The 16,398-nt window shown below is 41.5% G+C and overlaps 1 protein-coding gene across 1 annotated transcript in view; it reads left to right on the top strand.

Moving 5' to 3' along the window:
* Positions 1–3,011: 3,011 nt before the first annotated feature.
* BLVRA (biliverdin reductase A) overlaps positions 3,012–16,398 on the top strand; it is a 50,271-nt gene continuing 36,884 nt past the window's right edge. Inside the window, exon 1 of the mRNA XM_019958961.2 lies at positions 3,012–3,136. The gene's annotated coding sequence lies outside the window, so the exon portion shown is untranslated. The remainder of the gene's footprint in view (positions 3,137–16,398) is intronic.

Here is a 16,398-nt window from a genome sequence, read left to right as displayed (position 1 = left end):
TACCCTGACACCAAAGACAGATAAAGACATCCTAAAAAAGGAAAACTACAGATCAATATCCCCTATAAACATTGATGAGAAATGCTCACCAAAATACTAGGAAATATAATTCAGCAGCATATTAGAAGGATTATTCACAATAACTAAGGACGGTTCAACATATGAAAATCAATCCATATAATGAGTCATACCAATAGAACGAAGCGGAAAAAGCACATGATCGCTCCAATTGATGTAGAAAAAGCATTTGACAAAATTCAACACCTTTTCATGATAAAAAACACTCACTACACTAGAGTAAAATGAAACTACCTCACCATAGTAAAATCATATGTGAAAAACTGTCAGTGAACATCATAGGCAATGGTGAGAGACTCAAAGCTTTTCCAAAAGACAAGGAACAAGGCAAGAATAGCCACTTTTGCCACTTCTATTCGATACAATACTGAAATTCTAGCCAGTGCAATTAAGTAAGAAAAAAAAAAAGGTCATCCAAATTGGAAAAAAAGAAGTAAAAGTGCATCTGTTCATAGATGATATGATCTAATATATAGAAAGCCCGAATCCATCAAGGAAGAAAAAAAAAAAAAACCTATTATAACTAATAAATTTTCATCAAAGTAGCAAGTCATAAAGCCAACGCACAAAAATTAGTTGCACTTTTGTACACTGACAATGAACTATCTGAAAAGAAATTACAAAACAATTCTATATATAACAGCATCAAACAAAATAAAATATCTAGGAATTAAGTAAGGAGGTGAAAGGCTCATACAATGGAAAATACAAAACAATGCTGAAAGAAATTAAAGAAGACATAAATAAACGGATGTACATTCCATGTTCATGAAGTAAAAGACAATATTGTCAAAATGTCAATAAAATTCAACTAATCCATAGATTCAAAGCAATCCGTATGAAAATTTCAACAATTTTTTTGCAGAAATAGAAAAAACCACCCTAAAATTCATGTGGAATTTCAAAGGACCCCAAATTGCCAAAACAATCTTGAAAAAGAGCTAAAGTGGAGGACTTCACCCCTGATTTCCTGATTTTAAAACTTATCTTAAAGCTACACTAATCAAAAATGTGTGGTATTAGCATAAACACAGAGACATTGAACAATGGAATAGAATGGGGCATCCAAAAATAAACCCCAAATGTAGTCAAATTATTTTTGACAAGGGAGCCAACACCATTCAATGGGGGAAAGTACAATCTGTTCAGTAAATGTTGCTAGAAAAACTGGATATCCACAATGAAAAAGAATAAAGTTGGACCCCTACCTGACATATACAAAATTAACTCAAAAACAGATAAAGGACCTAAATGTAAGACATAAACTTCTACATGGATTTAGCAATGATTTCTTGGATATGACACCAAAGGCACAGGTAACAAAAGGAAAAATAGGCAAATTGGGCTTCATGAAATTAAGACAGATTGTGCATCAAAAGCAAAAAGAGTAAAAAGGCAACCCATAGAATGGGAGAAAATATTTGCAAATCATATATCTGATAAAAAATTAATACCCAGAATATATAGAGAACTCCTAAAACTCAACAACAAAAGCCAAACAACCTGATTCAAAATGAACAAAACAGATTTTTCTCCGAAGAAGAGATCCAAATCATTAGGGAAATGCAAATCAAAACTGAATTGAGATACCACCTCACATCCATTAGGCTAGCTACTGCTGAAACGAACAAACAAACAGAATATGAGTGTTTGCGACGACATGGAGAAATTAGGACTTTGTGCATTATTGGTGAAAATGTAAAATGGTATAGTCACTATGGAAAACTGGTGTTTCCTCAAGTAATTAAAGATAGAATTACTATGAAGTTATGAAATGAAGTCGCTTAGTCGTGTCCGACTCTTTGCGACCCATGGACTGCAGCCTACCAGGGTTGGGTTCTCAGACCATAGGATTTTCCAGGCAAGAGTACCGAAATGGGTTCCCATTTCCTTCTCCAGGGGATCTTCCCGACATAGGGATCGAACCCGGGTCTCCCGCATTGTAGGCAGACACTGTATCCTCTGAGCCACCTATGATCCAGCAATTCCATTTCTGGGCATATACCCCAAAGAATTGAAAGCAGGGTCTCAAAGAGATATTTGTATACCCATGTTCATAGCAGCATTATTTGTAATAACTAACCCAACAAAGCAAGTCGTGTGCATCAGTGGATGAACAGATAAGCAAAATGTAAATATACATTCAATGGAATATTGTTCAGTCTTAAAAAGGAAGGACATTGTGTGATATGTTACAACATGGATGACTCTTGGGGTCATTATGCTAAATGAAATAAGCCAGTCAGAAAAAGATACATAATGTATGATTCCACATATACGAGATACACCAGTCAAAATCATAAACACAGAAAGTAGAATGGTGCTTACCAGGACTTGGGGGCAAGAAATAACCAAGGAGTCATTGTTTTATGGGTATAGAGCTTCAGTTTCACAAGATGAAAGCAGTTATGGATAGTGGTGTTTTTGCACAACTAAGTAAATGTATTTGATACCACTGAACTGTATACACTTTAAAAATGGTTAAGATCGAAATGTTATGTTACAGGTATTTCAATATACACACGGAGGAGAAAAAAACTCCTCCCTGGTTATTCCACCAGGGCCGGAGCTACTAACCCAAAAAAGATCCATCGGGTTCCCGTGGCGGGACTGGGGCAGAGGAGGGGGCTCCGATGCCCCCTACTAGAGATGGGGCACACGGTGCACAGCCCCAGACACTCTGCGGGCCCGGAGCACGAGCTTAGGGCTCCCGCTCCCCTGCGGATGCGCGCCCTCGGCCCACTGGCGCCGCCAAGCAAGGCGCAAGGGACAGGGCAGGAGCTGGGCCGAAGACTGCCGCCTGCACAAGTTCACAGCCAGTCCAGCGGCTCGGGTAACCTAGCAGAGTGCTGGGGCTGCGCCCTCGGGGGAGGAGGCGTAGGCGGGACCCCTTCCCCACACACTCCCCACCCAGTCCGGTTTCTCCTCCTCCCTCCGCCCGCCTCTCCCCGTCCCTCGGCAGCCAATCCCAGCCGCGCTCCTGCAGTGTTCGTAGGGCGGGTGGTGGCGCGGAGCCCGGAGGTGGCTCGGAGAGCTTCAGCTTTGTGCCCAGCGGCAGGTAAGGCGCGCAGGGGGATTGGGGTCAGGCTTTTCTGAAACCCTCCAGAAGGAGCTTAAAAACCGAGGCGCGCGGGAGACCCAGCGCCTGACCAGCCACCGGCCCAGAACTCTGGGCGCCGCCCGCCTCGCCCGGACCGGCAGGGAGCGGGCGCAAGCGAGACTCGGCTGGCCGGCGATCGCTCCGGGCTCCTTGGGGAGGGCCTGAGTCAAATAAACAAAGGCCGAGTATTAAGAACATTTCATCCCTATTTCATTATAGTGATGGTTTCGGTTTTTATGTAGAGGTATTCAGCTAGTGTTTAGGGCGATTCGGCGTAGTGGGGCGGCAGGGTGAGCGAAAGGCTGTGCTCGGCATCTCCAGCGGGGGTGAGAACTCGGCCGGCTGGGACTCCAGGGTCCCGCCGGCCTGGGGTTCTGCTCCTTGGTATGAATCTTCCGCAGGTCACTTAACCTCTCCTGACTTCGCTTTCCTCTTTGGAAACTGGAAACTCTTAGCATTTCAGACGTTGTTCTGCGGGTTACATGATTTAAGTGCACTCTAGAAAAACTAAGGCTGAGCTCCCAGCAACATAAGGTTATCTCGACACAAATGTTTAGAAGTACTGATACCCTGAATTGTCCCACAAAGAAACTAGGGTGGTTTGCAACAAAATCATGTAGAGGCGTAGCAAGTCAGCAGAAAATAAATGTAACCAGATATGGGGAGCAAAGATAATGTAAGAGAGAAAGTAAGTCCAGGGGAAAAAATAAAGTGTGAACTTGCTGTGAAAATGGAAATGTTCTATATTTAATTAATTTACATTTAAATAGTGTGTGTCTGTTTGTTAAACAGTATGGAGGTTCCTCAAAAAACTAAAAATAGAATTACCATAGGATCCAGCCATCCCACTCCTGGACCTGAGAAAACTATAATTCTAAAAGAAACACACACCCCGATGTTCATAACAGCACTATTCACAACAGCCAAACATGGAAACAAGAGAAATGTCCAGTGACAGATGAATGGCAAAATAAGATGAGATACATATAAACAGTGAAGTATTAACTTAGCCACAAAAACAGAAACACGCATGCAACTAGAGATTATCATACTAAGTGAAGTAAGTCAGAATGAGAAATACCATATGATATGACTAATATGTGGAATCTAAAATATAGCACAAATGAACCTATCTACAAAACAGAAATAGACTCACAGACATAGAGTACAGACTTATGGTTGCCAAGGGGGAGAGGGGAAGGGATAGGGATGGACTGGGAGTTTGGGGTTGGTAGATGCAAAATGTTACATTTAGAACGGATAAACAACAAGGTCCTAATGTATATCACAGGGAACTATATCCAATCTCCTGGATAAGCTATAATGGAAAAGAATATTTTTAAAAGAATATTTAATATGTGTATAACTGAGTCACTTTGCTGTACAGCAGAGGTTGGCACATTGTAAATCTGCTATACTTCAATTTAAAAAAATAGCGTGTGTCTAATGGCTTCCTTGGGGCTTCCCTGATGGCTCAAGCGGTAAAGAATCTGCCTGCAATGCAGGAGCCACAGGAGATGCAGGTTTGATCCCTGGGTCAGGAAGATTCCCTGGAGAAAGAAATGGCAACCCCCTCCAGTGTGCTTGCCTGGAGAATCTCATGGACAGAGGAGCTTGGTGGGCTATAGTCCATGGGGTTGCAGAGAGACATGACGGAAACAAATTAGCCTACAGTGGCTACCATATAGGACAGCGCAGGTGTATATTGCTTTTGTGCTGAGTCTCAAATTTGCCTCTAGGAAAGTAAACTTGGTCAGTTGCATAAGTACATATCATTTGAAAGTAAAGAATACTTCATTCATTCATTCATTCCTCAAATATGAATGACCTTGAAGGAAGTAGAGTCATTCCTTATAATTGGCTGTAAAGACAATTTTCTGGTTTTCATTATTAAAGTACCCTGATATATTGCCATGTGAAATTCTATGCACTCAAGGAACTGGGGTTGGGAGGGATGGAATCAGTGAATATGGCATAATAGCTTCTTTTTAGAGTTTTAAATAATTATATAAATGTTAACTAACCTTTATAGCAAATTTTATTTTTATTTATTTTAGCAAAATTTATTTTATTAACTTTTTTGGACTGTGCTGGGTCTTCGTTGCTTAGTTGCAACGTGGCATGTGGAATCTTGGTTCCCTGACCAGGGATCGAATCTACATCCCATGCATTGAAAGGTGGATTCTTAACCACTGGACCACCAGGGAAGTCCCGCAAAATTTAAAATATATAGATAACCACAAAGAAACCACTAAAAATTCTACCACTCAGAGACATATTTACAATTAATATTTTGATGTGTATTTTTCCCGACTTTTGCCCCATGTAGTCATTTTATTTTCCTTGGTAGGCCCCAAAGTATCAGCTCCCTTCAAGAAAGGAAAATTCAGCCTAGGGGTAAAGGTCATTTTTACCTTAACTCTTGGACCTCTCAGGCCAGCACCCGGCCCTGTCTGAGAAGGTCACCGTCTCCCCAATCCTTCCCCCATTCTTTGTTGAGTCAGTGTGAGCACAGGTTGGAAAAGAATTTCCAGACATAGAGCATTTCAGAAGGGAATGAGTTTATTAAGAGCAAAGAGCAGAGATAATGTGGGCAGAGATAATGTGAGCACAGTGGGCTGACCTCCTGACAGACCAGGGAAAGCCAACAATTTTCATGAGTTAATAGCCAATTTTTATAGCCTCAAGACAAAAAAAATTCCTGCTGAAAGGTTGGTGTTAGATCATTGATTGGGACGCTATAGTGTGTTTACAGGAGTGGGCCTCTTTGCCTAATTGGGAGTCAGGAAGCTTGTCAGTGATATCAGGGGCTTTGGGCAACAGTTACAAAAGGGCTCAATCAGCTTTGGAGGTGACTTGGGTTCTGGGCTCCACTTCTGAGGCATTGGTGCAAGGCACCTGGGACCTGGAGCAGGACTCAACATACTTCTGCCAGTGGCCTGGCTTGAGAGCAGTGGTTATAGGCATCTGAGAGCATTTTAGAGAGGAGGAAAGTCGCAGCTGTGGGTCATTCTGCAGGAGGAGTAATCAACCTCGGAACTGTTGATATTGGGGGCTGGATAACTCTTTGTTGTGGGAGGCTGTCCCGTGCATTAGAAGATGGTTAGCAGCACACTGGCTCACTTCCCACTTCTCATCCTAACAATCAGAAATGTTGATTGAGACCATTGGGTTAGCGGAAATTGCCATATTATTCATGGTATGCTCTAGAGAGGTTCATATTCCAGTTTGCGCTTAGAAGAAAGACTAAGATGGAAAGAGAGGCATAGTTTAAGCCAAGGAAGCTGTTTAGTCCTGGCTGTACCATTCATTTACGGTGAGATTTTGGTGGGCAAGTATATTGGTTAGAATGGAAACAGGAAAAAAAAAACACAAAAATGCAAGACATTTTTGAAGGGACTCTATAGAAGAGGGGGTGGGTTTCGCGGAACCAACAAATGACAGTGAGGCACCCAGGGAAGAGGGTTGGTGGGGTGCCATCCCCACCCCGGTCTGAAGGGGCAGGGAAGGGACTGTGGTTCCAGAGCTTGGAGGTGAGTGTGGGGGTGGAGCTCCCAAGGAGGGCTCGCCCTCCAGGGCTGCAGGGGGGCCTTGGCAGAAGTCAGCCACTGCTGGACCACCAGCTTGGTGGGACAGGACAAGTCAGGGATAAGTTCACCAGCCTCTCCTTTCGTCCAAACCCCGTACTGCTCAGCCGCATGACTGGCTACTCAATCAAGAGACGAGGTGTTGGGGCAAAGTATTGTGACTTTTTCTGGAAACCCAGCAGACAGAGAAGATGGTAACCTAGTGTCCCAAGGAACCATCTTACCCCTGAGTTAGAATTCAGGCTTCAAAGGGGACAAGGGTATAGCTAGTTGTTGCAGAAGCCTTGGTGCGGCCCAGACCAGGAAGGGGATGTGATAATCCTTTGCTCTTGCAGCTGTCCCTGTAGGTCTGCTGTCAGCCTCCAACAGGACCAGTGTGATCCTCTGTTGTGCAACTTTTTATCTTTATATAAATGAAAACTGTTAGGCCTTGAAAGAGCAAGCCTGGGAGGCAAAGCCTTGAGAATGTGCTGCCTTGCATATTTCAGGCCAGAGGCAACATTGTTTTGCAAAGAGGTAAGATCCAGAGTGACCAAGCAGGGAGTCAGGTTTGTTCTGTGTTACACCTTTCTCCTCGTCTGATCTCCCTCTCTGGCCAGTGCCAAGTGGAAGGTGGAGGGTGAAGCAGGCAGGAGACGCAACATAGGGAGGTCAGCCAGTTCCTGAGGCGGGAGGAGGAGGGCAGATGGAGAACCACCAGCAGCAAGTGATTTAAAGTCTTCCTGTCTCTGCAGAATGAAAGTTTGAGGGCTCTAACTTCTTAAGGGTTGCTGTGGGAGTAAAAGGCGATAGGCAAAAATGTTTTTGAAAAAGAAAACACAAACACATGTAGCCACTGCTGCTTTTGATCTCTGGCTGTTTTAAGTGGTAATGTCAAGTCATGTTGTTTTAGCTAAGGCAGGATTTTTTTTTTCCAACTTTATTGAGGTATAATTGACAAAAACATTCTAAGATACTTAAAGTGTATATAGTGTGATGATTTGATATACGGATAACATTATGAAAGTATTCTCTCCATGGAGTGAACTAATACACATTTACTGGTTTTGGTGAGAACATTTAGGTTCTGCTCTTAGCAAATTTCAATCATACATGACTGTTATCAACTGTAGTTACCGTGTTTTACATTAGATCCTCAGACCTTATTCATGTTGTAGCTAAAAATTTGTGCCTTTTTACCTATCTCTCCCTATTTCCCCTACACTGGGTACCAGTTTTCTAATAGATTCCATGCATTAAGTGATGGAATCACTTATAAGTGATACCATGCATTAGTTGTCTTTCTCTGCCTGGCTTATTTCACTTAGCATGATGCTGTCTGAGTTCACCTATGTTGTCACAAATAACAATATTTTCTTCCCTTTTTAAGGCTGAATAATATTCCATATAGAGTTGTCCCTCACTCTCTGTAGGGCATTGGCTCCAGGAGCCCCTGTGGATACCAAAATCTTGGGTCCTCAAGTCCCTTGTATAAAATGGTGCAATATAATGAATATAGTCAGTTTCCTTATCTGTGCATTACACATCCTTAGGTATGCAGGGCTGACTCTATATGAATCACAGTTTTATTCTTTCATTGTCTGCAGTTAGGTCTTGGCTATTGTAAATAATGCTGCAGTGAACATGGGAGTACATATATATCTCTTTGAGATAATCATTTTGTTTCCTTTGGATGTATACCCAGAAGTGGGATTGCTGGATCATCAGATCAGATCAGATCAGTCACTCAGTCATGTCTGACTCTTTGCGACCCCATGAATCGCAGCACGCCAGGCCTCCCTGTCCATCACCAGCTCCCGGAGTTCACCCAGATTCACGTCCATCGAGTCAGTGATGCCATCCAGCCATCTCATCCTCTGTCGTCCCCTTCTCCTCCTGCCCCCAATCCCTCCCAGCATCAGAGTCTTTTCCAATGAGTCAACTCTTCACATGAGGTGGCCAAAGTATTGGAGTTTCAGCTTTAGCATCATTCCTGCCAAAGAAATCCCAGGGCTGATCTCCTTCAGAATGGACTGGTTGGATCTCCTTGCAGTCCAAGGGACTCTCAAGAGTCTTCTCCAACACCACAGTTCAAAGCATCAATTCTTCGGCGCTCAGCCTTCTTCACACAGTGATACTATTCTTAATTTCTTGAGGAATCTCCATATTGTTTTCCGTAGTGGCTGTACCAGTTTACATTCCCATTAACAGTACACAAGCTTTCACTTTTTCCTACATCCTCACCAGTATTTGTTCTCTCTTTTCTTTTTGATGATGGCCAAACTAACTAGTGAGATAATTTCTCTTTTTGATTTCCCTGATGATTAATGATGTTGAATGCTGAAAGCTTTTTGTGTACCTGTTGACCATTTGTATGTCTTTGGAAGAATGCTTACTAAGTTTCTCTGCCCAGTTTTAAATTGGACCATTTGGGGTTTTTTGCCATTGAGTTGTAGGAGTTCCTCATATATTTTGGTTATTAACCCCTTATTAGATACGTGATTTGCAGAGATATTCTCCCATTCCATGGCCTCCTTTGCCTTGCAGAAGCTTTTTAGTTTCTTGTAGTCTGTCTTATTTATTTTTGCTTTTGTTGTCTTTGCTTTTGGTGTCAAATCCAAAAAATCATTGCCAAGACCAAAGTTAAGGAGTTTACTTACCCCTCGTGTATTCTTCCAGGAGATTTACAGTTTCAGATCTTAGGTGGTTCCATACAAAATTTAGGGTTGCTTTTCTGTTTCTGTGATGAATGCCATTGGAGTTTTAATAAGGATTGCATTGAATCTGTAGATCACTTTGGGTAGTATGGACATAAATAATATTAATCCTTTCAATCCATGAGCACAGAATATCTTTTTTCATTTTTTCGTGTCTTTTTCCATTCTTTTCATTAATGTCTTATAGTTTTTTTTCCTTTTTTTTTTCTGGCCATGCCATGTGACTTGTGGGATCTCAGTTCCCTGACTAGGAATTAAATCCGAGCCATCGGCAGTGGAAGCACAGAGTCCTAACTATTGGACCGCCAGGGAATTCCCTTGTAGTGTTCATTGTAAAGATCTTTTTTAAAATTGAAATTTAGTTGATTTACAATATTGTGTTAATTTCTGCTATTCAGCAAAGTGATTCGATCATGCACACGTATACATTCATTTTTATATGTTCTTTTCCATGTGTTTTATCACAGGATATTGAATAGAATTCCCTGTGCTATACAGCAGGACCTTGTCATTTGACTCAGCCTTTCTTACCTGTTTTGATGTGAATATTTGCTTATTCACCAGATGTGTAGGAGTCACTGAGCTAGTTTCTGGATCTCTTTCAGAAAGGACTGCTCCCACTGTAGCTGTGTATCAGTGTGTCCATAGCAGGAGGGGAATCAGGAGCCTTCTATGTCGTCATCTCGGTCAACTTTATTGCAGGATTTCTTTAAGCTTTTTAATCCTCCATATGCCAACTCAGTTGTGTTGTTTGGTGTACTAAAACGTATCTTTGCTTGTGCCTGAATAGTTTGATATTTTCTATATGTCTTATACAGAATGATTGTTCTTATAGCTTAACTGTTTACTTTTACTTTTTATCATCACAGAAACCATGTCATAATACTTCAGAGTTTGGAAGGGGGCCTTAAATTTTCTCATCTGAAATCTGAGAATTTGCAGTGCCTTTAAAAAAACTGCATGAGAAATATATACGTGGATCAAGGATGTAATCTGTTAGTGATATCTCTAGAAAGCTGGAAAAAAGCAACATAGGAAAACAGAACAGACACAAAATAGCAGAAAAACATATGCTCAGTTGTAGAGCATAATACGATTTATCATCGAGGAGACATATAACACGTTGTGAAATTTTGCTTGTGAAAGTCTTAATTGATCTGCTAAGGGGAAAGAAAACACATTCCCTCTAACAATCCTGAAGAGCATAATTATTGAGATTTTAAAGTGCTAGAAACCAGGGGCTTCCTTAGTAGTCCAGTGGTTAAGAATCCACCTTGCAATGCAAAGGATGTGGGTTTGATCCCTGGTCAGGGAACAAAGATCCCACGTGTCCCGGAGCAGTTAAGCCCCGAGTGCTGCAACTACTGAGCCCATGCACCACAACCAGGGAGTGAGTGTACCACAACGAAAGACCCTGCATGATTCGTCAAAGATCCTACATGCTGCAACTAAGACCTGACGCAGCCAAATAATAATAAATTTTCAGTTGAGTTCAGTTGCTCAGTCGTGTCTGACTCTTTGTGACCCCATGAATCGCAGCACGCCAGGCCTCCCTGTCCATCACCAGCTCCCGGAGTTCACCCAGACTCACGTCCATCGAGTCAGTGATGCCATCCAGCTATCTCATCCTCTGTCATCCCCTTCTCCTCCTGCCCCCAATCCCTCCCAGCATCAGAGTCTTTTCCAATGAGTCAACTCTTCGCATGAGGTGGCCAAAGTACTGGAGTTTCAGCTTTAGCATCATTCCCTCCAAAGAAATCCCAGGGCTGATCTCCAGAATGGACTGGTTGGATCTCCTTGCAGTCCAAGGGACTCTCAAGAGTCTTCTCCAACACCACAGTTCAAAAGCATCAATTCTTCGGTGCTCAGCCTTCTTCATAGTCCAACTCTCACATCCATACATGAACACAGGAAAAACCACAGCCTTGACTAGACGAACCTTTGTTGGCAAAGTAATGTCTCTGCTTTTGAATATGCTACCTAGGTTGGTCATAACTTTCCTTCCAAGGAGTAAGCAATTTTAGATATAAATAAATAGTTAGAAACCAGAATTACAGATTCTTCCCAGGTGGAAGATTTATATTCCTTTGTCCCAGCCCCAACACACTTGTCGTTTGTGCTGTGCTCAGATGTTCCAGAAGTTCATGGTTTCCAAAAGCACTTGGCCAGGAAGAACTAATCTCAGCAATAGGGGACCAAGGTTTTGACCTGGACTTTCTTGGGTATCAGTGCCTAACAGCATGTATGGGCCCCAGAATGTCCTTCTCTCAACCCACCTTTAAAATTGAGTTACACTCAGATTGTATTGCTTGCAATTATTTGAGTGAATAAGCTGCTCTTTTAAAGGATGGATATACCCTTGTAAGTTTAAACACATTCTTAGTAAGCATGCTTTGACTCCTGATACAACATTTCTCTCCTGTTATATCAAGGTCTGTCTAGTCAAAGCTATGGTTTTTCCAGTAGTCATCTATGGATGTGAGAGTTGGACTATAAAGAAAGCTGAGCGCTGAAGAATTGATGCTTTTGAACCGTGGTGTTGGAGAAGACTCTTGAGAGTCCTTTGGACTGCAAGGAGATCCAACCAGTCCATCCTAAAGGAAATCAGTCCTGAATATTCATTGGAAGGACTGATGCTGAAGCTGAAACTCCAGTATTTTGGCCACCTGATGCAAAGAGCTGACTCATTTGAAAAGACCCTGATGCTGGGAAAGATTGAAGGCAGGAGGAGAAGGGGATGACAGAGGATGAGATGGCTGGATGGCATCACTGACTCGATGAACATGAGTTTGAGTAAACTCCGGGAGTTGGCGACAGACAGGGAGGCCTGGCATGCTGCAGTCCATGGGGTCGTAAAGAGTCGGACATGACTGATCAACTGAACTGAACTGAATTAAATATCAAGATCACTCTCGGTGAAAGGCAGAAGGTTTTGAAATGGCCAGTAGGAGGAATAGGAGGGTCATGGAGCAGGAAAATCCCATGGATGGAGGAGCCTGGTGGGCTGCAGTCCATGGGGTCACTAAGCAGGAGCAGGTGGGAGGAGCTTTGAAAGTTGGGAGGGGAAGGACAGTGACATATGTTCAGACAGAGTGCTGAGGAATGCTTTACCTGCTGAGTGACTGGGACTCAGGGCAGCTGGGCAGCAGCCTCCCTAGATCTGATAACCTGAGCTTTTTCCTCGATTACTTGTGTCTGTCTGCCCCTAAGTGAACTCACTCAGTCGTGTCCGACTCTTTGCGACCCCATGGAGTATACAGTCCATGGAATTCTCCAGGCCAGAATACTGGAGTAGCCTTCCCCTTCTCCAGGGGATCTTCCCAACCCAGGGATCAAACCCAAGTCTCCTGCATTGCAGGCAGATTCTTTACCAGCTGAACCACAAGGGAAGCCCTAAGTGAACCCAAGAGACGCTAATAACCTCCAGGTAACCAAGCCAAACATGAAGAAAGCTAAACCAAAGAAGAAACAAAAAATAGAAGTGAGTTAGAATTTATGGCATGTCAGCACTGAAAGAGTATGTTAGGGGTCATCTAAGTTCATTTACACTCATCTGCTCCCCTTTTTCAAGGTGCTCAGAGACCATGTGCCCTGGCCTCAATCACACAACTAGTGGATATCCAAGCCAGGTCTAAAACTGGCCTTTGTTTTAAAAAATTTATTTTTTTTTAAATATAGTTGATTTATAATATTTTGCTAACTTCTACTCTAGGGCAAAGTAATTTAGTTATACATACATATACATTCTATTTCATATTCTTTTCCTTTATGGTTTATCACAGGATGTTGAATATAGTTCCCTGTGCTATACAGGAGGAACTTGTTGTTTATCCATTATATATAATACCTTGCATCTGCTTTTTCCAAACTCCGAATCCATCTCTCCCTGCCGCCTCTCCCTCGTGGCAACCATACGTCTGTTCTCTGTGTCTGTGAGTCTGTTTCTGTTTAATTGATAAGTTCATATTTTGTGTCATATTTTAGACCCCACATATAAGTGATGTCATATGGCATTTGTCTTTCTCTTTCTGACTTGCTTCACTTAGTATGATGATCTGTAACCCCATTTCCCAGAGGATAGCGTGTCTGCTACAGGACGTCTGAGGAGAGGCTTATCTACTTGAAAATGCTTTAAGCAGGTTATTTATGCCAAAGTCTTGACTTTTTTCAATTAACTTTCTAGTGAACCACTGCAGCCTGAGCTGTCATTTGTAATTATGCAGTAATTCAAAAACTAATTTGAGATTCTTTTTCTGTTTTCTTTAAGTGGCTTCTCCTACAGAGGCATACCATATATTTCTGGGTGGGAAGACTGAATGATTAATCCTAATTTAATTTATCAATTTGATGCAATCACAAGCACAGTCCCTGTGGAATTTTTTTTCTTAACTTGACAAAGCTGTTCTAAATTTAATCTAGAAGTCTGAGTGAGCAAGAATAGATATGAATATGGAACAATTTAATGGGAGAACTTGAACTACCAGAAAGCAGAATATGTTGTAAAGCCACAGTCCTATAAATAATATATTATAGGTATGGAAATCGGGGTCAATAATGATGTGAAAGAAAGAATAACCATATTCATAAGAATTTAAATACGAGCCACTGGGGGAAAGAATGAATCTTTATGAGAATAAATAAATTTATGAGAATAAATGATATGAGAACAATTTACCTATTTGGGGAGATTACAGTAGTCTTCTCTTATGCTATATACCAAACAACTTAGATTGATTAAAACCCTCTGGGTGTTGGAGAAGACTCTTGAGAGTCCCTTGGACTGCAAGGAGATCCAACCAGTCCATTCTGAAGGAGATCAGTCCTGGGTGTTTATTGGAAGGACTGATGCTGAGCTGAAACTCCAGTACTTTGGCCACCTCATGCAAAGAGTTGACTCATTGGAAAAGACCCTGATGCTGGGAGGGATTGGGGGCAGGAGGAGAAGGGGACGACAGAGGATGAGATGGCTGGATGGCATTACTGACTCAATGGACGTGAGTCTGAGCGAACTCCGGGAGTTGGTGATGGACAGGGAGGCCTGGAGTGCTGCGATTCGTTGGGTCGCAAAGTGTCAGACACAACTGAGTGAACTGAACTGAAACATGTAAATAAAGGGGGAAAAAGTTAAAAATCTAAAAGAAAAAATGTATATATAAGTCTTTCTAAACGTAATGCTAAAAGTCAGAAACTTAAAGCCTTTAAGCTTTTAAATATTAAAATGTTTTCAATATTCTTAAAATATTAAACCCTTGAAATAAAAATCAAACAAAAGTAAATCTTGCACCCCAGTGATTTTTGCAGCACTATTTACAATAGCTAAGATATAGAAGCAGCCTAAACAGGGGAAAGGATAAAAAAGATGTGGTACATGTATCCAATGGAATATTACTCAACCATAAAAAAGAACAAAATAGTGCCATTTGCAGCAACATGAGTGGACCTAGAGATTATGATACTAAGTGAAGTAAGTCAGAGAAAGAGAAATATAATATGGTATCACTCATATGTGTAATCTAATTTAAAAAGGATGTTGCTGTTCAGTCACTAAGTTGTCTGACTCTGCGACCTCATGGATTGCAGCACACCAGGCTTACCTGTCTTCCACCATCTCCTGGAGTTTGCTCAAAACTTATGTCAACTGAGTCAGTGATACCATCGAACCATCTCATCTTTCATATTAAAAAGGATACAAATAAACTTATTTATAAAACAGACACAGACTCACAAGTTTCTAAAACAAACTTACACTTACCAAAGGGAAAATGTTGGGAGGAAGGGATAAATTAGGAGTCTGGGATTAACATACATAACATACACTCACTACTATAAGATAGATAACAACAAGGACCTATTGTATAGCACAGGGAACTCTACTCAATATTCTGTAATAATGTACAAGGGTAAAGAATCTGAAAAAGAATGCGTATCTGTATGTCTATAACTGATACACTTCGCTGTACCCCTGAAACTAACACAACAACGTAGATCAACTATGCTCCAAGAAAAATAAAAGAGAACAAAAAAATAAAGTAAATCTTCTTGTTATAGGGTTAGGTCCTAGCTCTTTTAGAATATGTCAAAATATAGAATAAAGTCCTCCTTGGGTTCTGTTCATACTGTAATGGTCTTGGCAGGACAGTGGGGAAAATGGGCAGGGCAGGTGTTAAAAGGTGGCCTGGAGTTGCTGCCTTGGAGTTGGCAGCAACTTGAAGTTGAGACTTGGAGGAGGAGGAGAATGGAAAGAATCTGTCCACGATACTCCTGCTGAATGTGCTTTCTAAATGATAATACAGTTCATCCTTGGTGGTAGAGTGCTGGTGCCTAGGGTGGTAGGACTTCCAGGTGGGGGTCTTTCTCATGTAGGTGTAGCTCTGCAAATTGTTTCTGTTTTGTTTTGCTTTCCCCAGATCCTGTGGGAAAGCAGTAAAGTTCATATGTTTTATAGACTTTTTAGAGGAAAGCTTTTCTGGAAGTTCTTATTAGAAAGGGAAGGCAAGCAATAGTATTTCTACAAGAACAAAGGATTCCCCCTTTGGTGTCCACCTGAAACCATCACAACTTTTAATCAGCTCTATTTCAATATAAAATAAAGAGATAAAAAAAAGGACAAAGGACTCAGGGCAATTTACTGATTTCTCCTGAATGTGGTTTGGGGTCTAGAGACAGAAAGCAATGGTTATTACAAAATATTGAATATAGTTCTCTATGCTATACAGTACATCTTTATTTATCTGTTTCATATATAGGAGTGTGTATATGTTAATCCCAAACTGCTAATTTATCCCTCACCCTCTTTCCCCTTTGGTAACTATAAGTTTGTTTTCTGTGTCTGTGAGTCTATTTCTGAGTGTTTTTTTTTTTTTCTGTTTTGTAAATAAGTTCACATGTCATTTTTGAGATTCCACATATAAATGATATTGCATGGTATTTATTTTTC

The sequence above is a fragment of the Bos indicus genome, chromosome 4 (assembly GCF_029378745.1).
Source record: "Bos indicus isolate NIAB-ARS_2022 breed Sahiwal x Tharparkar chromosome 4, NIAB-ARS_B.indTharparkar_mat_pri_1.0, whole genome shotgun sequence".
NCBI classification, from domain to species: Eukaryota; Metazoa; Chordata; class Mammalia; order Artiodactyla; family Bovidae; genus Bos; species Bos indicus.
Note: the sequence above shows the minus strand (reverse complement) of the source record. Positions and strands in the feature narration are given on the sequence as shown.